This window comes from Podarcis cretensis (assembly GCF_951804945.1).
Source record: "Podarcis cretensis genome assembly, chromosome: 6".
In the NCBI taxonomy this organism is placed as follows: domain Eukaryota; kingdom Metazoa; phylum Chordata; class Lepidosauria; order Squamata; family Lacertidae; genus Podarcis; species Podarcis cretensis.
The window spans coordinates 83,215,791-83,239,659 of NC_137175.1; the positions used below are offsets into that span (position 1 = coordinate 83,215,791).

At 42.2% G+C, this 23,869-nt stretch overlaps 1 protein-coding gene across 1 annotated transcript in view; it reads right to left on the reverse strand.

Annotated features, from left to right (window-relative positions):
• PTPRC (protein tyrosine phosphatase receptor type C) overlaps nt 1–23,869 on the reverse strand; it is a 91,364-nt gene that overhangs the window by 44,850 nt on the left and 22,645 nt on the right.

Consider the following 23,869-nt stretch of genomic DNA (forward strand, 5'->3'; position numbering starts at 1 on the left):
AGAAAGAAAGGAAGAAAAAAAGAAAAGAGTTTGAGATGCAATTTCTTGATTTTTCTCCCACAAGGGGCTTTTGTATCCTTTGGTGTATTTAAATTTTACGGATATAGATGAAATAAGAGATAGATAGATGATAGATAGATAGATAGATTAGATAGATAGATAGATAGATAGATAGATAGATAGATGATAGATAGATGACATATGAATTATCAGCAAAAGTAAATCATAATGTAATGGCTGTGATTATATATTTATTATAGATAATAAAATTGGACAGAATAAGCATGGGAAACAGTTTTTTTTAACCAGCCAGGAGCTTTTAATGCTGAAAACTCAAGAGTTACAAAAGACAGGGCATTTATTTTGAGCTGCCTTTTCTTGGATTTGTAAGTCTTCAAGGCAGTGTCTGTGATCCTTTTATGACCTCTTCCCTTATGCTGTACAGTATAATAGGTTTTTTTTTAAATAATAATAATAATAATAATAATAATAATAAATGATTAGATTCTTGCAACATAATACCACATCCTATGCACATAAAGCAAATAATAATAAAAATTAATGATTAGATTCTTGCAACATAATACCACATCCTATGCACATAAAGCAAAATATCCCACTCTTGTCCAAAAGAGGAAGTTTAGGCAATACATCGGGGGGGGGGGAGGGAACCATCCAAATAACATGATTTCCTGTCCCAGACAAACATTTGTACGGAAGGCAACATACTGGTTAAGCTAACCAAAGAGTTTCATGATAGGAAGGCGGTACCAAGAAGTAGCAATTATACTCTGTATAGCAGTACTGTAATGCACAGAAAGATTAGAAAAAAAATCTGTAGATGGCGCCATAACACTACCAAAAAGTATGCAGTAAATATCCGTTCCATAGTAACCTGGTAATGGTGGGGCACCAAGTCAAATGAAGAGAAGTCCTTTTTCGAACAGAGGATGTTAAAAACCACAGGGCACCTGATTGTATATCTATGATCTATTCCTTTCTATTCATATTATTATTAATTCAGCTTGGGAGTCACTTTTTTATTTAGTTATTTTACAAAAAGTAAGAGCAACTTACAAAAAGCAGCATGTAAATTAAAAGCAACATAAAACTAAGAGAGTAAAAGCTAAAACTCATCCATATTTATATGGAAGGATTAACCCACTCTACCAACCAAGGAAGCCACAGATAATTGAAGGCCGAAGCCTAGCAGAAAAGGAACTTTTTTGCCTGGCACCTGGAGACAGGTAATGATGGAGTCAGGGATGTCTTCCTCGGAAGAGCGTTCTACAAGCAGGGAGCCACCACTAAGAAGGCCTGTTCTCTGAGAACATGGAGAAGGGCCTCGGGTGATGAGTGCAGGGTTGGGGTTGGTTCATGTGGGGAGAGGTAGTCCTTGAGGTCTTGAGTCACAGAAGCCTTTATAGGTGAAAACCAGCACCTTGAACTGGGCCAGGAAACCATTTAGAAGCCACTGCAGCTTTGACAGAATTGGTGATGTACGTTCAGATCCTTTTGCATTGGTCAACAATCTGGTTGTGGACTTGGGCACCTGCTACCATTTCTGAAACACCTTCAGAAACAGCATTGCAGTAACCTAGCCTAGAGGGTACCAGAGCATAGGCAACAAAACCTAGGCTGTTCCTGTCCACAGAAGGTTACATTATAGTACTTCAAAAGTACTAATGGTAAAGGAATGGCAGCACTTCCACAATCCAGAGTCACCAATGTTATATTATCATCATGCAATTTTTTTACCTGCATTCATCAGTGGTGCTCATCTGGATTTTTAAAGCCACATTCCTAGTCTTACTTGGTTTCTCCCATGCAGGGCAACGCGGACTGTCGTGACTCGAAAAACAAGGAGGATGAGTGAAGATGATATGTACACTAATCAAATGTCATAGGAACCTAGGTTCCCCCCAGCTCAGTATTGTCAGAGAGGCGCAATGAAGCATATACTCAGGAAAGTATAAAACCTTCTAAAAAACCTTCTAAAACCTTCTAGTAAATGTTGCATTTTTTTTTAAAAAAGAGAATATTCTTGCTTTCTGTTATGTGTTCAAACACTTTGAGGTCAGTTTGCTGGTTGCTGCTTCAGCACAGATTAAATTATTGCAGCAGAAACACCACCAGCAATGTGCTATTGGGGAGAGGCTGAGAAATTAACTCCTCATATGGCAAGCAGACAAGTGTGTCTCGTCTGCAGGAGGAAAACTGGACTGATTCATTGAATCTTCAGGCAGCTTGTTGTAGGGGCAACAGTTGCGGAGAACTTTGTTGATCATCTTGGTGCGGGGCACCTTCTTTGCAGCAGCTCACATCTTGGCTACCTTCTTAAATCAGCACCAGTTCTTCATGATCACTAGGAGTGATTAGTGCCCGTCGGGTATATGCCTGGGAGATGGGAAGATGGTTCAGGCAAAGCCAGTGACAAACAGAGCCACCCTCTGACTAGTTGTAAGTAAGATGGCAAGGGGTTGGCTGTGGCCATCCTGAAGTTGGTGGGGTATTGTCCCCCTTTGGCCCCCTTTGGTGGAGGACCTTAAGGTCCACAAATGACAACATTTTGGAGGTCCCAGGTCACAAAGTGGTTAGATTTGTCTCAACTAGGGCCAGGGCCTTTTCAGTACTGGCCCCGACTTGGTGGAACGCTCTGCCACAAGTGACTAGGGCCCTGTAGGACTTGACATCTTTCCACAGGGCCTGCAAGACAGAGCTGTTCCGCCTGGCCTTTGGTTTGGACTCAGTCTAACCCTTATGTTTCCCTCCCCTTATGGTCTTGATTTATCGGCTACTTTTAAAATGAGGCTGCATTTTAAATTGCATTTTAACCTGTATTTAATCTTTTTTCTTTTCCCCTATTATGCTTTTTACTGTGATTTTATTGGTTTTAGCTGCTCTGAGCCCTGCTCTGGCCAGGGAGGGAGGGGTATAAATAAAATTTATTATTATTATTATTATTATTATTATTATTATTATTATTATAAGTCAGCTTCCACACACAACTGCATCTGGCATTTTAAAAAGAAAAGGCGGAGGGAGATGGTGCTGTATTGATTGGACTAGGGTTGGGGAGATCCGGGTTCAAATATTCAGTCATCCTTCTGAAGCTCACTGGGTTACCCTGGACCCTATCTCTCAGCCTAACCTATCTCACAGAGTCATGGAGTGGGGGGGGGATCAAACAGAGAGGGGCGCATGCTAGTGTCAAGGACTGGACAGAGGAGGAATGGTGGAGACCATCTCCCCACCCTGAACCTTCCAGGGAGGAGGAAGAGGAAGAGGAAGACAATATAGACTTACAACAGGGGTTTGAGGGAGGTCACAGCTCAGAGGCAGAGGAGGGGAAAAGTTGGGAAATAATAGGAGAGGAGGGGGAGGGAGGAGGAAGCAGGGTGACAGCTGATGGACACAGTGTCATTGGAAAGCCTTCCAGACCCCCAAATGTAAGGAGAAGGAGGGGAATTTCTTCCATATGTGGTGGACGTGTATTAAGGTTAAAGCCTATTGGGACATGATATATAATGAATTGAAAAAGGTTTTTTAAATACACCTTTAATAAAAAAAACAGAGGCGTTTTTTGTTAGGCATAACTGGAGATGAAATTCCTAAAAATGATATAAATCTGTTCATGTATGCTACAACGGCAGCAAGGACACTCTTGGCCCAGAAATGGAAGCAGCAGGAACTTCCAACATTGGAAGAAGGGCAGATCAAACTGATGGAATATGCAGAATTGGCAAAGCTGACGGGGAAGATCCGAAATCAGCGTGGCGAACTGTTTGAAAAGGACTGGAGTAAATCTATACAATATATGAAAGAACACTGTAAACATTTGAAAACGTTTGTGGGTTTGAGTTAAAATATTTTGTAATGTTAATATTGGGAACTGGTTTACAATTACAGTAACAAGGTAAATTTTATTAAGATAGAAAGAAGGCAAATAGGTGGTTATAGAAATGCTAAGATGTAAGTGAATATTTATGAAAGCCAGAGAGTGGGATGGGGGGAAGTGGAAGCTCAGTTTGAGCAATGTTTTTGGTGATGAGGTTATCCAAAGGATTGTGATTATGGTAAAATGTAAATTTAATAAAAATTATTATTAAAAAAAAGGAAAGCCTTGCAGACCACCATCCTTCCCAGAACCCGGCGAGCCTTGAAAGTAGGAGAGCAAAGAGCTCAAAGACAAAGGGCACGTAGCAGCACCCATAGAAGTGACGGCTGAGGAAGTGGGAGAGACAGGGATGGAGATTCACTTGGGACAACGCCATTATCCAAGAGGCTGGGTTCTATAGCCTCTCTCTGTAAATACTGAATAAAAAAGGATGCTAAGAAACCTTCCCTTGTTTTATACTTTCCTGGGCAACCAGCCGGGAGCCGCTGTCAACATCCTGACAGCAAGCTTGTGCTCTTTGGAGGAAAAGCAGGATATAAGTAATAAATAATATAAAATAATGAATAATGGGATCCTTCTTATATATATAAACCCTTGTTTTAAATCTCAGTCTGCAGAAGTTGTAAGGAAACAGAACCAGCTATAGTGATTTGGATATGTTTGTGGAGTGGGAAGAAACCCAACGAAAGACACCACAAGGTGTTTCAATGCTAAATGTCCAGGATGTGAGCAGGGAATGCTGAGAAGAAGCCAAGCCAAACCAGAGCACTGAATGGAGCTCAACACCTGGCAACTATGGACAGAGGAGGAATCCTTTCATAAACATGTTTATACTCAGAATTTGGCTGCTGGATATGTGCTAGGCATTGCATGGCGTTCCAACCCAATCAAGCTTTGCTTACATCAGACCTTCTCCTACATCAAGAGCACACTTGCCTCTGAGATGCATGATCTTTAAAACAACAGCCTGTTTGATTACATGCAAAACTGTATACAAAAAGGTTTATCATATGCAAGATGCATATAAAAGAGTCAAACCCGGTGCAGTATGTTTCCTCAGCAAAAATGCCTTACATGCATACTTTTTGAAAACCTGGACGTATATCCCATAATATATGTATTATAATGTGTATAATAATGCATGCAATATATAAAAGAATGTTTGTGCTTTTAGCAGAACTGGGGGAGAGGGAAGGAAGCTCACCTCACTGAGATTAAGGAAAGAGATGGAAATCAGGAATATTGATCAACACCAATATTTTCAGACTAGAATAAGAAAATGACCACATTAAATTCTTTTGATGAATAAGCAGTGATTTGGCACAAAGCATTGTACGTTTGTCAATCATGAGATTTTTTTATGCTTGGCTCTCATTCATGCGCAAAAGATTATTGCTAGGGTAGATAACATTCAATATACCTACTGTAGCTGCTGCCCAGTGCTCATTCACAAGACATTCATGCTTCAAACACACATCCCCACTCCTGAAATCTGGAAGTGCAGCACCTCCACAACCATGGCCACAACCCCCTCAGTCAGATCACCCCTTTATTTTATTAGAACATTCTCAAGCCCTCCACTCTGAAGTTCAAAAGGGGCTTTGGACAGAAAAGCAACATTTTTTTAAAAAAAAACAACACAACCCAATAAAAGCAAATAATTGTTTTAAGAAACAAAGCTAACAAGATACACTGCAATCAACAGCAGTGTCTGCTCAGCAGTTGTGGGCCTTCTTTTGATAGACTGCAAGTCAAGAGCAGTTGTAAACCTCATCGGGAAAGTCGTTCCACGCTGAGGAATCCACAGCCTTGGAGCAATTGCAGTGAAGGTCTTAATCCTTGCTGCACACAGATGTCCTTATGGAGGAGGGACTATCGGGCAGAACATAAACAGAGACAGGACTTTATGGAGTGTCCACCCCAGAAAAACTCTCCTGGCGCTGGGGATGGGCAGTGTCCATTTTAGTTTCTCTCAGCTTCTCACTTTTTCAACCTTAGTTTCAAGTCTCCATGTTTCCCCATCAGATTTTGATTTTTAAAAAAGAGAGAAGGCCTCATGACAATTCATCGGCATTTCAGAGTTAAATTATCCCAGTATAACTTATTTTTGCATGCAATTTTGCCTAATGCACACATTTTCGCAAAGCAGTTTTCTCTAATGTAACACAGGCAACAACCATAGCACAGGTACATCACTATGGAAGTGGCAGGAAAAGGAGGTGGAACAAGGTGGAACAGGGGCGGGGCGAAATGGGGGCGCGGCCGCCTTCTGTACATGAGTGACAGCCCGTATTTGGCTTTGAGGTTCACAAGTTGCTCCGATCTTCCTTAAGCATTTAAACTTCCACATTAGGACATTCGGCTGTCATCCCTTTTCTTAGGAACTGAAATTATATGTCCACTCTGTTGCAACCCCGTGTCCATTGTGAGAGTTTCCCATTATCTGACCCCCATTATATCAGGCAATTAGCAGAGCATTGCTGCAAAGGCCTCCTTCATTTGTGGTTTCGCTTTGCCGACTTCTGTTTTTCTTCTTCGGGAGGCTGCATAAAAAAAGGAAGAGGGTGTGCAGCGCTCTGTGGTTTAGTATGTGAGTTCTTCTCTGTGGCGAAACTTGGTTTCCATAGCACCAGCATGCTAAAGGCATCGACCCACTCTGTGCTAAAACCACAACTTCTCCAGGGTAGTTGCGAGCTTCCTGATTCAAACCCTGTGCTACAAACTCAGAGCATTTATGTTACCTACATTTGCTTGTACCTCAGATGACAGTAAGTTGCCCTGTCAGGCCCAGATGAATAAGAGTGGATCCATATACTGGTTTTTATTTAAACCAGGCCGTTGTTGTTGTTGTTGTTGTTGTTGTTGTTGTTGTTGGTGTGTGTGTGAGTGTGTGTTGTGTCATGCCTAGCCTGTAAAAGAAACTTCTCTTCCCCTCTCTGGTTGTTTCCTCCAGAGCTCAATGGGAACTGGCCTTTAGTCTTGCCTGGGGTAGGAAGCCATAGCTGCTGTTTTGTTCTTCATAAACACAGTGGTACCTCAGGTTACATACGCTTCAGGTTACATACGGTTACAGACTCCACTAACCCAGAAATTGTAGCTCGGGTTAAGAACTTTGCTTCAGGATGAGAAGAGAAATCGTGGCGCAGCAGCAGCAGGAGGCCCCATTAGCTAAAGTGGTGCTTCAGGTTAAGAACAGTTTCAGGTTAAGAACAGACCTCCAGAATAAATTAAGTTCCTAACCCGAGGTACCACTGTACATACAATTATTGTCGTTTTTCTGACTCCTGATGCTTCCTGTCTCACCAGAGTGGTGCATGCTCTAGTTATCTCCCGCTTGGACTACTGCAATGCGCTCTACGTGGGGCTACCTTTGAAGGTGATCCAGAAACTACAACCAATCCAGAATGCAGCAGCTAGACTGGTCACTGGGAGTGGCCGCCGAGACCATATAAACACCGGTCCTGAAAGACCTGCATTGGCCCCCAGTACATTTCTGAGCACAATTCAAAGTGTTGGTGCTGACCTTTAAAGCCCTAAATGGCCTTGGCCCAGTATACCTGAAGGAGCATCTCCAGCCCCATCATCCAGCCCAGACACTGAGGTCCAGCTCCGAGAGCCTTCTGGTGGTTCTCTCACTGCAGGCAGTGAGGTTACAGGGAACCAGGCAGAGGGCCTTCTCGGTAGTGGCACCCACCCTGTGGAATGCCTTTCCATCAAATGTCAAGGAAATAAGCAACTATCTGACTTTTAGAATACATCTGAAGGCAGCCTTGTTTAGGGATGTTTTTAATGTGTGATGTTTCATCCTGTTTTAATATTCTGTTGGAATATAACTTCAGAAGATGGAATTTGTTGAACTAACATTCTATTTAGCAATATTCAACTATAGTTGAAATTCTAACAATATTAGCTGTAGCTTAGTGGGAGAGCATCTCCTTGCATGCAGATGGTCCCAGAGCTAATCCCCAGTATCTTCAGGTAGGGCTGGGAATGAAACCTTGGTAATCCCTGTCATCCTAGGCAGAAAAGTTTCCCCAACCCCTGGGCTAGATTGTTGGCCTAGGACTGGGAGGAACAGCATTTAAATCCCCTATCAGCCACACTGGGTGCTCTAAGGCCAGTCACCAATCTTCACTTGACATGGGCTGCACACACACCCCATTCATTTAAGGCACATGGCTTCCCCCAAAGACTTTTCGACACTGTGGTTTGTTAAGGTGCTGAGAATCACAGTTCTGTGAGGGTTAAATTACTGTTCCCGGGGTTCTTTAAATTATGTCTTTGAATGTATGTTGCATATTCAGCTAGTGTGAGGTTAAAATTGAAGGGTGTGAGAGAATTATGTACATTGCCTCCAAACCAGTGGCGTAGCGTGGGAGGGTGCAGGGGGGCCAGCCGCACCGGGCGCAACATCTGGGGATTAGAGTTAGGGGGCGCAAATCCACGGGTTAGGGGGCGCAAATTATTTGCCTTGCCCCGGGTGCTGACAACCCATGCTACGCCACTGCTCCAAATGCTTTGAAGGAAGAATGTAATTAAGCGCTGTTGGTTAAACCACAGAGCCTAGGACTTGCCGATCAGAAGGTCAGCGGTTCGAATCCCCGTGACAGGGTGAGCTCCCATTGCTCGGTCCCTGCTCCTGCCAACCTAGCAGTTTGAAAGCCAGTCCAAGTGCAAGTAGATAAATAGGTACTGCTCTGGTGGGAAGGTAAACGGCGTTTCCGTGCGCTGCTCTGGCTCGCCAGAAGCGACTTAGTCATGCTGGCCACATGACCCGGAAGCTGTATGCCGGCTCCCTCGGCCAATAAAGCAAGATGAGCACTGCAACCCCAGAGTCGGCCACGACTGGACCTAATGGTCAGGGGTCCCTTTACCTTTTTATATTTTAGTACTTAAAAGAAGGGTGGTAATATTACAGGATGGTATCTCTCTCTCCCCCCCCCTCTCACATACACATTATAAAACATTTTCTTTGCTGTGTGAGTGAACTTTAACCACACCTTAATTAAATTTTGGTAGAGCCACTTGGAATGAGATAAAATGCTTTGTGGGCCAGAACTGGTCTCTGTGTTGCTAATGCACTGCCCCTGATTCAACAGGCAGTACAGCTTCTTTAATTTATCATTGTCTGTGCAGTAAAAAAGCAAAACGAGTGGAGAGGAGGAGTCAGATGGGGGACACATGGCAGTCTTCATTCTGAACAGACAATTCAGACTTATCATTGCTGTTCTGCAACAGCAACGCCGTTACAATGCAAATCCTTTCCCTGTTGTAATCCTTTGAAGGCTCTGAAATGTCCAAAGCAGCCAAGGAATGATCTCAATCGCAATAAAGATACAATTACAGCAAGGCTCATACAAGAACTTTGTTTTCCAACAAACTGTCACTCGGGATCCCACCATTTCTTGTTCCGAGCTTAATGGAACCTTCAGCAGCCCTTGCCGTCTCTGCATCTGATTCCCAGCCATCGTGTCACCAGGAAACCGGGCTCTCTAAACCACATTGCCAGTCTTATCTGTTTATCATGACCCAGATTTCTGAAGAAAGTACCTAACCTTTGCTGGCTGATAGATATCTAGCACCTGCTCATTCATACAAAGGCACAGTGATGGGGTTGGAGGAAAGATATCATTTTACCCTCTTGCAAACATCCTAGGTTTCTCAGCCACAGCAAAGCAAGTGCAGCAAATTTCTGGGTTTTGCCTTAAAATACATAAATGGCAGACCCTCCAAGTGCCCCTATTTTGCAGGGACATCCTTGATTTAGAGAAGCCGTCCCAGTTTCTGATTTCATCCTGGAATGTCCTGCTTTTCCTTAGGATGTCCCTATTTTCATCAGAGAAATGTTGGAAGGTATGGAATTATCCCACCCCCGAGCTATCTGAAGGCAATCCTATATCGGGAAGGTTTTTTAAATGTTTAATCTTTTATTATGTTTTTATATATGTTTGGAAGCTGCCCAGAGTGGCTGGGGCAACCCCGTGAGATGTGTGGGGAATAAATAGTAAAATTATCATTATGGAATGGGATGTCCCTATATTTCACTGGAGAATTGTTGGAGGGTATGAAATGGGCATGAACCAGTCAAAGCAAATCATTTCTACTTCTCATGGATTTCAGTGAGACAAGTAATCATGTGTATAATAGCATACCTTCCAATATTTCTCCGATGAAAATAGGGACATCCTATTCAACAACAACAACAACTTTATTTTTTATACCCTGCCCATGTGGCTGGGTTGCCCTGGCCACTCTGGGCAGCTTCCAACATATAGAAAAACATAATAAAACAGAAGTCTTCTAACAGTTGTATAAAGCGTGTTCTCCCTCATAGAGAGCACGTGTCACGGTGGGGGCTGACAAGACACCTCACTGTTGCTGGGCAAAAGAGTTTGGCCATCTTTAAGCAGGGGCAGGCTGTTACTGGGGAGATTTATATGTTGCCATTTATTGATTGACAGCCCTGTTTGTTAAATACACTGCACGCAATGATGAGCTTCCTCTTTCACTGCGTGCTTAGGATCACCCGCCCTCCCTCCCTAATGTTAGGCTGTTTGCTTGACCTTACTATGCCTGTCATGGGGTCGTCTGCTTTGGAGTGGGGGCCTGGCAGGAATTTTGTCCATTTGGCTGATTGGCTGGTGCCATTTGGTTTTTGCCTACTGCGTAGCAAATCGTCACAACTTGTAAGGTTGCAGTTAGGCATTGGTTTGGGAATTGGTTGGTGGAGGGGTATGGATTTGGCTGTGCCTGCCCCTCTAATGGTGTTGCTGCAGCAAGGGATTCCGTTAAAGGAACCCAGGGGCTCGCCATGCTTTTGTCCGAACCCCCTGGCAAGGGGCTAGGGTCACGCAAGAGCCCCTGGGAGCATTTTGGGGAGAGGTGAGGCATGGTTCCCAGTCCCGTCTCTCTCCCCAGGTGACTTACCCTTGCTGACTTTGCGGGGGGTGCGAATGTCTGAGCTGTCCCCATGTGGGGTCAGTTAGTCGCTACCAATGCCTAAGCAATCACTCACATTGCTGTATTTTTAATAAAGTTGTGCCCAAAATTATGCCAAAAACCTTAAACAAAAATCAAGTGTCATTGTGTTCTTATTTGTGGTGTCTTGGGGACCTTGACACGCAATTACTTATCTTCTTGGCTCAGGAGTCGCATTAACACCATACCCTCTAACATTTCCTACCCACCAATACTTTTCCTAAGGAAAAGTCAGATACTCCGGGATCAAATCAGAAACCAGGACAGCTTCCAGGGACTGTCCCTGGAAAATAGGGATTCTTGGAGGGTCCGTAATAATGTGTGTAAATATTTCTCATTGCAATTAATGGGACATTGTTCCATAAAGAGATATAGATATCTACAGTCACAAAAATTATTTTGAAAAAAAACCTTTTTCTAAAACTCACTGTAGCTACTAGTTCAATCATATATATATAAGCTCAACTAATAAAAAGCAATTAACAAGAAGAAAAAGCACACTTGGGCTGCACTCCCTTAAGAATCTTAGCCAATGAGTTGCCTTTTATTTATTTCCAGTGCTTTTTTTCTGGGGGGATAAAGGGGTACGCATACCCCTAAACATTTTGCGAATCTAAGTTTGGCCTCATTGAAGAGCAGTATTGCAATATGAGTAGGAAAATTAGAGTACCCCTAAACATTTTTTTAGGAAATGTTTATTTCCATACTTTGGCCTGAAAGACTGCAGCAGGCGAGGGAAAATAAAAGGTTGATTTTTTAAAAGCCCACTTAGGTACAGAATCTGTAAGAGTGGCCGAGTCTTTGAAAGTCAGCTGTGGACTTTAAAAAGCCTATACTTTAGGCCCCAGATAAAGCCTTCGGGCAATAGCTGGAAGAACATGTGATTACATGCTCCAGTTACCCTCCTGTCTCAGAGACAGCATTGAGGTTCATGAGCTAGGGAATTTAACAGACCTGTAAACATCTTTCCTGACCTTGACAACAAGCTATTTCAGAGGTGTACAGTGGCATTTCAGTTATTACCGGTGAGACAGGGAGAGAGAGAGAAAGAGAGCAAACTATTACAAGGGAGAGGACATCAGTGCTATTTGTTTTATCAACAAAACAAACCTCGGTTTGTAGCTACAAAGCTAAATGTTTGGCAGTAGCGCTACCGGTAAGGCTGCCAAGAAAATAAACCCTGATAAAATGCTGCCATAAAACAGCTGTGGAGGACTAAAGTTCTTTCCTGACTATCCTAAGCAGGTAAATCTATCTATATATATATGTGTGTGTGTGTGTGTGTGTGTGTATATATATATATATATATATATATATATATATATATAAAATGCTATTCACTTCTTTACAAATTCTCGTCTTAATGGACTTGTGATGCTTATCTTCATTAAAGCTGAGGAGGTTTGACTGCAGGCAACTCTGATTCAAGGGAACAGCTTCAAGCAAATCTTTCTCGTGTTAGTTCCCAGTAAGAATGTGTGGGAACATTCGGTGAAGAAGCGAGTGTTTTGCTCTTAAAGGGCAGGCCTGCAGAACTGGTGAGCTGCTATATGCAAGGCCTCCTCCAGGAAATGATAAAACTCTTGCTTTTCCTGTTTGCTCAGCACTGGAAAAAACCAGGGGGCGGGGAGGATGTTAAACACCCGGCAGGCCATACAGGTGCACTGTGGCTGCATTCTGAGGTGGAGGTTATTGGGTTACTTTTGCTGATGGTAATGCTAGCACTTCTGTCCTGATTCCTAATGTCCCTTCTACAGTGGTACCTCGGGTTAAGTACAGTGGTACCTCAGGTTACATACGCTTCAGGTTACATACGCTTCAGGTTACAGACTCCGCTAACCCAGAAATAGTGCTTCAGTTTAAGAACTTTGCTTCAGAATGAGAACAAAAATCGTGCTCCGGCGGCACAGCAGCAGCAGGAGGCCCCATTAGCTAAAGTGGTGCTTCAGGTTAAGAACTGTTTCAGGTTAAGTACGGACCTCCGGAACGAATTAAGTACTTAACCCGAGGTACCACTGTACTTAATTCGTTCTGGAGGTCCGTTCTTAACCTGAAACTGTTCTTAACCTGAAGCACCACTTTAGCTAATGGGGCCTCCTGCTGCCGCTGCGCCACGATTTCTGTTCTCATCCTGAAGCAAAGTTCTTAACCCGAGCTACTATTTCTGGGTTAGTGGAGTCTCTAACCTGAAGCATATGTAACCCGAGGTACCACTGTACACAGCAGCATCCAGCTGTGTGCAGTGAAATTTCCCGTAGGGGAATGCTTAGGGCCAGAGGTCCCAGTTTGCGAGGGCAATTGGGGGAGGGGGACGTTGCGTGCGTGACACCCTGATGTCGCACACCTGAGCATGTCAGAGCATTGCACCTCCCTCCCTAAGCTGGGCAGAAGCTTCCAGAGCTTTGGGAAGGAGGCACCAAGGGAATATTATGGGGACTATCCTAATTCCCATAGTTCACTGATTGCACACAACTGCCAGTAATCTGTTGTGTTATGGAACAATGGCTTTATGATCAATAAAGAAACGTGTGCCAGTATATCACCCCAAATTTGATCACATGAAAACGCTTTAATTTTCTGAGTTAATGGGGTTGCAAACACGTTCCTCTCCCCACCCTCCCCAGGAAACAACCATAAATGAGTGCTAAACTTTCACTAAATTTTCAGAAGCGGCTGTCATGTTGCGTGAAAGATTGCACAAAATGCAGAAATTATCACGTAAGGAAATGTAAAGGATAAGGTATTTTCCAAATGCAGCCTACCTTTGCCTTTGTTGACTTTATGTATTTATTTAGTTCATTTACATATTTGAAATCTAAATAAAAAATATATAGCCTCGTGGTCTGTAACATAGAAGGATGAAATCGGCAAAAAAGTATCCAGAAAACCTTACTTTAAGAAATCAATAAAACGTCAATAAATACAGATTCATTAAAAAGAGAAAAGTTATGTTGCAAGGCCTTTTCTGAATGATATGGTTTTCCAAAAAGTTGTATGGAGAAAGGGACAATAGAGGTTCCTGCTGAACCTCTATTGGTAGGGAGTTCCACAGGCCTTCTCGCCTATGTAGAACACTCCACTCCCTCGTCTGTCTATTTTGGTCCTGGTATTCGGCTGGGTGTTCTGGGTGCTGATGGGGAATGCTATCGAAAGTCTGTGCAAAACAATTAAAAAGCAGACAAGCAAATGGCTTCAAATTAAATAACTGTAATCAAACAAATATTTCAATTCAGGCACAGAGCAATTTGAAGTATCTTTCCCGAAGGATACTTGCCTATATATTTCCTTTTCCAACTCCGCAAGTAAGAGGGTTAGCAGTATAGACTACAATGTAGCCAATGTTCTTGTCTAAATCCCATTCATTTCAATGGGTTGGCTATGCCTTCTTTCTTTGAAATCAGTGGAACTTACAAGTGCTTAACTACTTCTTCTTCTTCTTCTTCTTCTTCTTCTTCTTCTTCTTCTTCTTCTTCTCTCAAAATTGAGAGAAGGAACAACCGAAAAATTGCCAAAGGGGCCCAGTCCCTGCTCCTACTGAGATGAGTAACCTTGAGAGTTAGCCTCTTCCTCTGCCGATTAAGCTTACTAAAGAGGACAATCGAGCATTACTCAAACTTTTTAAGTTTTCAGGAAGATATTTTAAATTTTCACTTGTCTGCTCTGCAAAGCTCTGGCCTTGCTTTGCAGGAGGAGGAGGAGAAGGAGAAGAAAGAATTCCATTGGCATGTCACCAGTTCACAAACCCCTTTGCACCTTTTGCAAATAGTTCCCACCTGAGCACAGCATAAGGAAGGCCTGCACCACTGACCAGATGTAAATAAACAGGGGAAGGGTTATGCATTTCGGTAAAAAGCAATGGGGGGGGGGGATATATCACCTGCAGGTGGGTTCTATAATCATTTAGACAACAGAAGATACACACACATTCTTACAGCTTACTTAGATTACTGTAGATATGAAATGAAAAAATATTTGGGTGAAAATATAAAGTGGGACTCTTTTAAAAAAATAATGAAATGAGGAGCTCAAATGGAGGAATATTAAATTTTCACTGAACACCGCACCGAAGGAACAAATGTAGCTTCATATGTGAGTATGTGGTTCTTCGCATGTGAACTGGTTTTGTTTCCTGACACATGACTTCTAGCTCAAACGGCGAAGGGCTGCCGGATGTGGCTATGTTAATTTTATCTGCCGCTTGCAGACCCTACGCAATTGTAAAGAGCATGTGTCAGCTTGCAGTCCTTAGCAAGCCGTCGTCTCATTCCCACGTTGTACTGCTTGTAAGCTCACAAACGAATAAATATCTTTGACACTGAGGCGGGTGAATTGTTGCAGTGTGCCAGCACTTTAAGGTTTCATGAGAAGGGTGTCCAGGAATGAAACAGCACGAAGCTTACTTGCCATTCATGCCATGTGATGGTTGGTATAAACACAGTGGAAGTCCTGATCAACTGCACCTTCTCAACCCCTGTCCATGCAATGAAATACATAGTTCTTGTTAGAAGTGCAACACCAGAGATATGTAACTTAACAGTTAATTTTGAATGTGTTAAAGTCAACTAGCTAAGAGCAGAATGGCTGCTGCTTAGCAACCACGCTGAGTGGCGTGATGCTTACTGAAGTGGCACATGCCCTGATTGGCTGTGTAGTTCTGTATGTTCCCCTCTGTATGTTCGGCTGAATGACTTCCTGCTACGTACAAGGCCTGAAGTAAGAAAGACAAAACCTCTGTGTTCCTTTCACCTCAAATGATATAACGTTTTTGTTCAATTTACCCAATAATGTATAATCAGGTTCTTTTCTCTCTGGACTCCACCAAGTGACCATGCTAACAATTCTGACTATGTATAGTTCCTCCCTAACACGATTACCATTTTTATGGCAACCTGATACAGAGAGTAAAAAAAGCAAAGAGGAGGAGGGGGGAGGAAGCAAAAGAAAATGTGGAAATAATGGGTTATTTTATGGGTTCCTGGGGACTCTAGGGATGATAAAGCAACAACTCAGGCATGCCATCAAGCTGCAAGAAAGCCCAGTACAGAGGTACCTCTGGTTATGAACGCTTCTGGTTACGAACGCTTTGGGTTATGAGCTCCGCTAACCCGGAAGTAGCTGCTCCTGGTTGTAAACTTTGCCCCAGGATGCGAATGGAAATCATGCGCTGGAGGCACATGCGCAGTGGGAGGCCCCATTAGTGAAAGTGTGCCTCAGGATAAGAATGGTTTCAGCTGAAGAACGGACCTCTGGAACGAATTAAGTTCACAACCAGAGCTACCACTGTATTAAAATCTAAAAGGTAAGCTTTTGAAAATAGGGGGAAAGAAGACAGTTTAGTTAAAGCTAAATGTTACAATTTAGAAGGGTTTATACTATGGTTGGGACGCGGGTGGTGTTGTGGGTTGAACCACAGAACCTAGGACTTGCTGATCAGAAGGTTGGCGGTTCGAATCCCCGCGATGGGGCGAGCTCCCGTTGCTCGGTCCCTGTTCCTGCCAACCTAGCAGTTCGAAACCATGTCAAAGTGCAAGTAGATAAATAGGTACCGCTCCGGCAGGAAGGTAAATGGCGTTTCCGTGTGCTGCTCTGGTTCGCCAGAAGCGGCTTAGTCATGCTGGCCACAGGACCTGGAAGCTGTACACCGGCTACCTTGGCCAATAAAGCGAGATGAGCACCGCAACCCCAGAGTCGGTCACGACTGGACCTAATGGTCAGGGGTCCCTTTACCTTTACCTATACTATGGTTTACACTGCATTTCAAGCAGAATGTGAGGGGCATTTTATAATAATATCATGAACAACTTCAGGATGTGGCATAGGCCCATTTACACTAATGAGAGCTGAGATGGAAAACCTGTGTCTTTGTGGTACCACTTCAATTTCTAAGTGGGAGCTCACATGATTGAATCTTCCAGCATTTCAAAACAAACAAACCATTCCCTGTACACAGAAAGCTTTGTCACAGGTTTCATAAATTGTATGAAATAAATAAAATAAATTCAACTAGGTGGTCTTAGGCAGACAGCTTTCTCTCAGCCTGAGCCTAGATCGTCAATATGACCCCCTTAGAGGGGTTGACGTGGCATTACAAATAAAATACTTCATGTTGTGAAGCCATTATATTAAATACTGTATTCATTTAAGTTCTCACTTGGCTTAGTTAACAAACAAATTGCCTCCCGAATGCCAAAAACCTGGAAGTAAATGTTCTGGTTTTTGAACGTTTTTCAGAAGCCAAACATCCAACACAAGAATCCGCCACAAGAATCTTTCTCAATTGAACAAATTGAAGAACCAGAGAAGGAGAAAGTTGTTGTTAAAGTGATGCAAGGGGGAGCTTTAACCCTACAGAGACAATTGGAGGATTACAAGTTGAGGCCTTATATGACTGTAATTAGGAGAAGCCAGTTTTTGGAGATGGGAGCCTGGCTTGATTTGGAAAATGAAAAGTGGAGAGATCACCCTATGTGGGGATCAAATGACTTTTGGGATATGAATTTGAGCCAGGAGGGGACCGAAGTTTCTGGGGCCTTTGGACTCGGAAGAAGTGTGAAACAAGATCGGGAATACTTTATGGGCCCTATCTTTAATTGTGGAATTCTGGCAGACTTGATAAGAAGGAATATGACCATCGTTGGGTTGGAGCTCCCCCGAGAACTGTTTCTTAATATTAAAGATTATCAAGAAGATCGGCAGATGGGACATGAAAAAGACTTAAGAGCCTCGGATTTGAGATCTCCAGGTTGATGGACTGTTGTAAGCCGATGGAACTGTTGGCAGGGGCCGAGACCGGGAAGGGGAGACGGTGAAAGAAAATTGGGAATTTAAAGTGTATATATTGAGAATTTTTTAAAAAAATGCTTTTAATGAGAGATGGAGAAATCATGGAATGGAATTTTTATGACCCTAGGGGAAATGTCTTATGAGAATACGTTTAAATATATCAGTTTTAACGAGAAATAAGATTACATAAAGTAAAAGTGGATGGCTAATTGGTGAAAGAGAGAATGGAAAATTACAGTATATTAAGATAAATTATTAGGATAAAAATAAAGATGAAGGATTTGCTGAAATATCTATTTGAACTAGAAAACAAAGAGGGGAGGTGTGAGGAGGTCAACGAAATAAGTCATAGAAAGAAAATTATGTAAAGCTTTAACTTGTTTTTTTTTCTGTTTTGATTGTATGTATTTTCTAATTTTTTCCCCTTTTTATCTGTTTTTTGTTTTTGTTTTTTTTGCATTTTTTCTTGGAAATGTCTTTTTTTTTGTATTGTGTTTTCTGTTTGTTTGTTTTTTGTAATGTTTTAAAACCTGAATAAATATTATTCAAAAAAACAACAACAAAACATCCAACACAGCTTCCCCTAGAGTGCAGGAAGATCCTGCAGCCAATCAGAAGTTGCGCCTTGGTTTTTGAACGTTTCGGAAGTTAGACCAACTTCTGGAACGGAACAGATTACGTTCAAGAACCAAGGTACCAAGGTATTTTATCATTATCATGGGATGATCACAGAGTTCTGACCCTTGACAGTTCTCTAATGTGTCGCAGGAAGGATGTAATAAGAAAGGAGGAACTTCCAGGTCAGAGGTCATTCTATAGTCTTAATGAACAAAGTCTTAATATCATGGTGGGTGGGTTTGGGTGGGTGTCCCTCTTTCTAAACATTGCAGTTACTGCTTATTTGCTGAAATATTCCATCTGTGGAGACTTGCATTACAACATTATTTCAAATGTGCCTTTTCACCAAAATAGCTATTGTTGGACAAAGGTTGAAACTTCCAAATGTTTGCTGCATTAAAGTACATTATTGATGATTTGGACATTGTATGGCATGTAGAAGCAGCAGCACTATGGCACATTTTGCTGAAAAGTTAAGCACAGTTGCCAACCAGAGGTCTCAGAAGGTTTCTAGATGTGCCACCTACATCTTTCCTGTATGAAAATCATAGATGCAGGATTGTTCTACCCACACTTTCTTGAAAGCAATCATAGCTTTATTTGTCTGACATTATCACAGTATCTATCAGGCGACAAAAACAACAGCCCATTATCATTCAGGTACAAAAAAATGCCTGACTTGATAAAGCAGAGGAGGACTTTCTGATCGCAAAGTACTCAAATAGTCATGCGAGCAAACTTTTGTTATGTTTGTTGTTTTGTTAGTTTGTTGTTATTATTATTCACACTTCTATACTACCTAAATTGTTCTGGAATTGAGAACGGGCTCCCTCTTGTCTTTTGCTTCAGGAAGCAAAATGCCATGGACCAGTTCTGAGTAAAAGATCAAATTGGTAATGATACAAAAGGAAAGAGGAATGGGGAGGGGAAAGGAGTGCAAGCCCTGTAGCAACAGCTCCTTCACTTCTCCCACTTACATCACAATATTTGAATTTTAAAACAAGTAAATGTGTTGTTGAAACAAGCTGAGAGTTGTTGTTGTTGTTGGTTTAGACACACATTCAAGGCAAATCTAGGAAAATGTGGCTTTAAGGAAGTATCTACATGAAGATGCAGCTGTCACTGCTATTTGGCAGTCCTGAGGCCATTTCAGACTCAAACACCAGGTCTGAGAAGTATTGGAGGGAGAAAAAAACACAAGGCCCTTCACAGAAGTGAATCATGGGACCCATTCACACATCTGCCGCCTGATTTTTATATGTATTTATTTCCTTCTTTTATGCACTGTCATTGTCTTCTCTTGGATCCTGTGCATGTTTCCATTTCTGCCTTTCCAATATTCAGTTCCAGATTCCCTTCCCAGAATTCATATGATATGACTTCTTGGGTTTAAACTACTTAAACCAGATAATTTTGGTTGATGTATGGTCTAGAAATAGAATGTATGAATGAATGGTCCCCATACAATAAACTAGCATGTAGTGGAAACGAACTTTCCAGCCTTCATACTAGGTTTTGTTTTGTGAGGAATAATGGCTACATGGAAGAGCAATTCCCTTTTCCTACCCACTCATTGTCATCTGAAAAGATTACATCCAGGAAAAACTGTAGATCAAGATTCTGCACTGTGTGTAGTTCAGCTCTGAATCACCAGAGCTAAAAGTTTTTCTAGGCCTAAATCTGAATTTTTCACCAAATAATTTATTTTTAGTTTTGCTATTTCATATTTAATACGAAACAGCCTGATTTTGAATCACTTGACAATGGTTCAGTCTTAGATATATGCTAACAAACCATACAGATTCTTTAAGGTTTTTCCCCTCACCTGATCTGTGTGACAGAAATACATCCCAATACAGTGGAACCTCAGGTTAAGTACTTAATTCTTTCCGGAGGTCCGTACTTAACCTGAAACTGTTCTTAACCTGAAGCACCACTTTAGCTAATGGGGCCTCCTGCTGCCGCCACGCCGCTGGAGCACGATTTCTGTTCTCATCCTGAGGCAAAGTTCTTAACCTGAAGCACTATTTCTGGGTTAGCGGAGTCTGTAACCTGAAGCATATGTAACCTGAAGCGTATGTAACCTGAAGCGTATGTAACCTGAGGTACCACTGTAAATCACAGTTGCTTGCTGCTTGTTTTTATGGTTACCTATGATTATCTTGTTTTTCTTAACAGATAAAGCTATGAGGAACCACACAGAAAACATTTTAAAGCCGTTTTTAGAGTTACAGCACATTCCTAGGCATGTCTACTTGTAAGTAATTCCCACTGTGTTAAATGGGGGGTTCTTTCCAGGCAAGTCTGTCTAGGACAGAGCCCATTTAAAGCATCTCTAATGCACATTTAAGGCACACAACTTCCCCAAAGAATCATGGGGATTGTAGTTTCCCCCTCACACATAATTCCTAGCACCTTTCAGAAACTACAGTTCCCATGATTCTTTGGGGGAAGCAACATGTTTTAAAAGCAAGGTGCAATACTTTTCTCCTTTCTAAGAAAGCCAATTACATTGTATAGCTGTTGTCATATGCCGAAGACGGTGGATGGGGCAGAAATTTGATTTCACTTCAAACGTAAAGGCAAATCTACTTAATTCATACTTTCTGAAACACTCTGTGAACCAGCCTTAGAAATTTGCAATTTTATAAATTTCGCAGTGCAGATCTCCAGTCAAGTAATGTGCACACGGAAGCACATGCTAAGTTGAACTGTGCATTAAAAATCATTTATTAGTGAAAGTTAATATACACAATTGCATTATATTAGGGAAAATAGAAATATTCGGGGAAATATGCAATGTTGCGTACAAAATGTGTATATTCAGAAATTTCAGTGGATGAATTTTCATGAGGATTTATTTTTTAAAAAATCACAAAGGGATGTGGAAATGTGATCTGAACTAAAGATGGGGGGGACCTCAGAAACTTAAAAGACGCAAAAATCGACAGATTTGCCCTTCCTTGCTTTTACACCTGAGGGAGAAAGAGAGATTTTAGGACCAACCCTATTCTTCTGGTTGCAAATTGTTTTCACTGTTTTAAATAATGTGTTTTTATGTACTGTTGTACTGGGATCCTATACTTAAGGGTGGGTAAGAAATCTAAACAACAACATTTTTTGTGAGTAAAAAAAATAAATTAAATTTGGTGCAAGTACTTGATCAAAGCTTCATGGGCAGCAGCAGAAAATGGCTGCCACAGACAACAAAAATAGAGCTGGCAGTACTCTGTACTGTCACAAAAAGCACTAACATCACAGAGGCTGAGGCACTGCAGTTAAAGCAAGTGGGCCAAAGTTGTCAGTGCCCTCAAAATCAGGAACCTGAGGTGGAGCCATGTTGCAAAAAGCTGAGAAGGAAGTAGGGCCCAAACGAAACTGAGCATAGGACTCAGAGACTGCAGAAGTTGGGTGCTATTTTCAGAAAGGGAAGTTTACAAAACTGAAGACTGGAGCCCAGGTAGGGAACAGGGCATAGGTATGTTATATATACATTCTATACAGAACTATTTTGCCGGTTGTTGCTTCTACTGTCAATACAACGCTACTCACAATACCGTGAGCCTATTCTAAGGGGTTGGTGAGGGGAAAAACAATATGAGTTGGCCCACTGCTTCCAGAAGCTTCTTTAGTGCCATGATTCTCAAACTCTTTTGGTATGGACCCACAAGCCCAAATTTACTTCATGCGATGACCCATCGGATTTTAGTCACATGAATTTTGGGCCTTAGGTCTTCCCTCCCGCCAACCACTGGAGAACGTTCTCTGGTTTTTAAAAGCTAAGGCTCGAGCCTCTCTGAGATTCGGTTACAAGTGGCAACAGAGCTTTATAATATACCAACAAAACAAATAGTTGTAAGAGGCATTCATCCTAACGGTTTAAGATTATAGGAAATAACTATTTGGGGTTTAGAGAGCCAGTGTGGTGTAGTGGATAAGAGCGGTAGACTCGTAATCTGGTGAACCGGGTTCGATTCCCCGCACCTCCACATGCAGCTGCTGGGTGACCTTGGGCCAGTCACACTTCTCTGAAGTCTCTCAGCCCCACTCACCTCACAGAGTGTTTGTTGTGGGGGAGGAAGGGAAAGGAGAATGTTAGCCACTTTGAGACTTCTGAAGGGGAGTGAAAGGTGGGATATCAAATCCAAACTCTTCTTCTTCTTCTTCTTCTTCTTACTTGTGACCTACAGGTTGGGAAACACTTTTTTTTTGGGGGGGGAGGGAATGGTTTTTTGCTAGTAGCTGTGGTGGGGATTGGGTATGACTGGTTACCTGGAATATTGTTCCACTTACTCCAGGTGACCAGGCAAGTGTCTAATTGCATACCTGACATGTAGTTAACCCATTGAAATATGAAAAATGGGCTTTTTTCATTGGGTTGTTATTAGTGCAGTATTATGTACCCTGTATCCCTGAGGTTATCATTGGTAGGATGGGGGCAGGAGATCCATTTGGGCGTGGTATGTCGTGGTCTCCTTGCATAGATGAATAGTGCAGGGCAGAGACTTTGGAGTACAATGTGATGATAGTGGCTACTTTCCGGGGCTGCAAAAATTTCCAAAGCCTAGATTTAGTACAGAAATGTCATGCTCTTAGTACTGGATAAATATATGTCTATAAGGGAAGTGTGATATTCATAGGGCTGTCACCATGTTATATTAAAATAAGGGACATTGTTGAGCTGTGACAGTTCATCATTTTCTATGGAATAGTGGGTTCTTTTAAATTATGGACATCTCTTAAATCAGGGGGTCAGGCTGACAAAAAGGGAGACATTAGCACATGAAGCAGAAATGTGAGCGCTAAAATGGTTTCATAATACCCAGTGCAATTCATTTCTTCTTTAAAAATTCAAAGTAGCAACCTCAGCCACGAATGAGTCATTCTTTTGCATTTTAAAAATTTTAAAATGACACTAGTCAGAGTACCCTAATATGGGGGCCACTCTACTGTCAAATTAGTTACTAGGCAAACATATCTATGGAAGGTCTGCCATTGTTTGACTCTTGGCGATATCGTTCTAGTGCAGACTTTGGCAAAGTGGCAGTAGTTTTATTTCAGGACAGGAGAAGATGGGAGAGACTGGGCTTTCCCCATCTTCTCTTTGGAACGTTCGGAAACAGGAAGGAACGGAAAAGAACAGGAAGTAGCATGACGTTAAAGCAGGAACAGGAAGCTCACTAGTTTGTAAGTGGGACTCATTCTGGTTGCGTTCAGTCAGACTCACCTCATTCAGTGCTCTTAAAGGTAAAGGTAAAGGTCCCCCTGACCATTAGGTGCAGTTGTGACCCACTCTGGGGTTGTGGCACTCATCTCGCTCTATGGGCCAAGGGAGCCAGCGTTTGTCCACAGACAGATTCCGGGTCATGTGGCCAGGATGACTAAGCCGTTTCTGGCGAACCAGAGCAGCGCACAGAAACGCCGTTTACCTTCCCACCGGAGTGGTACCTATTTATTTACTTGCACTGGCATGCTTTCGAACTGCTAGGTTGGCAGGAGCAGGGACCAAGCAACAGGAGGTCCAAACCAAAGTCTCATGAGATTCTGAGAGAAATAAAGTTTTATCAGATGCAGTACATGGAGCTCATGAAC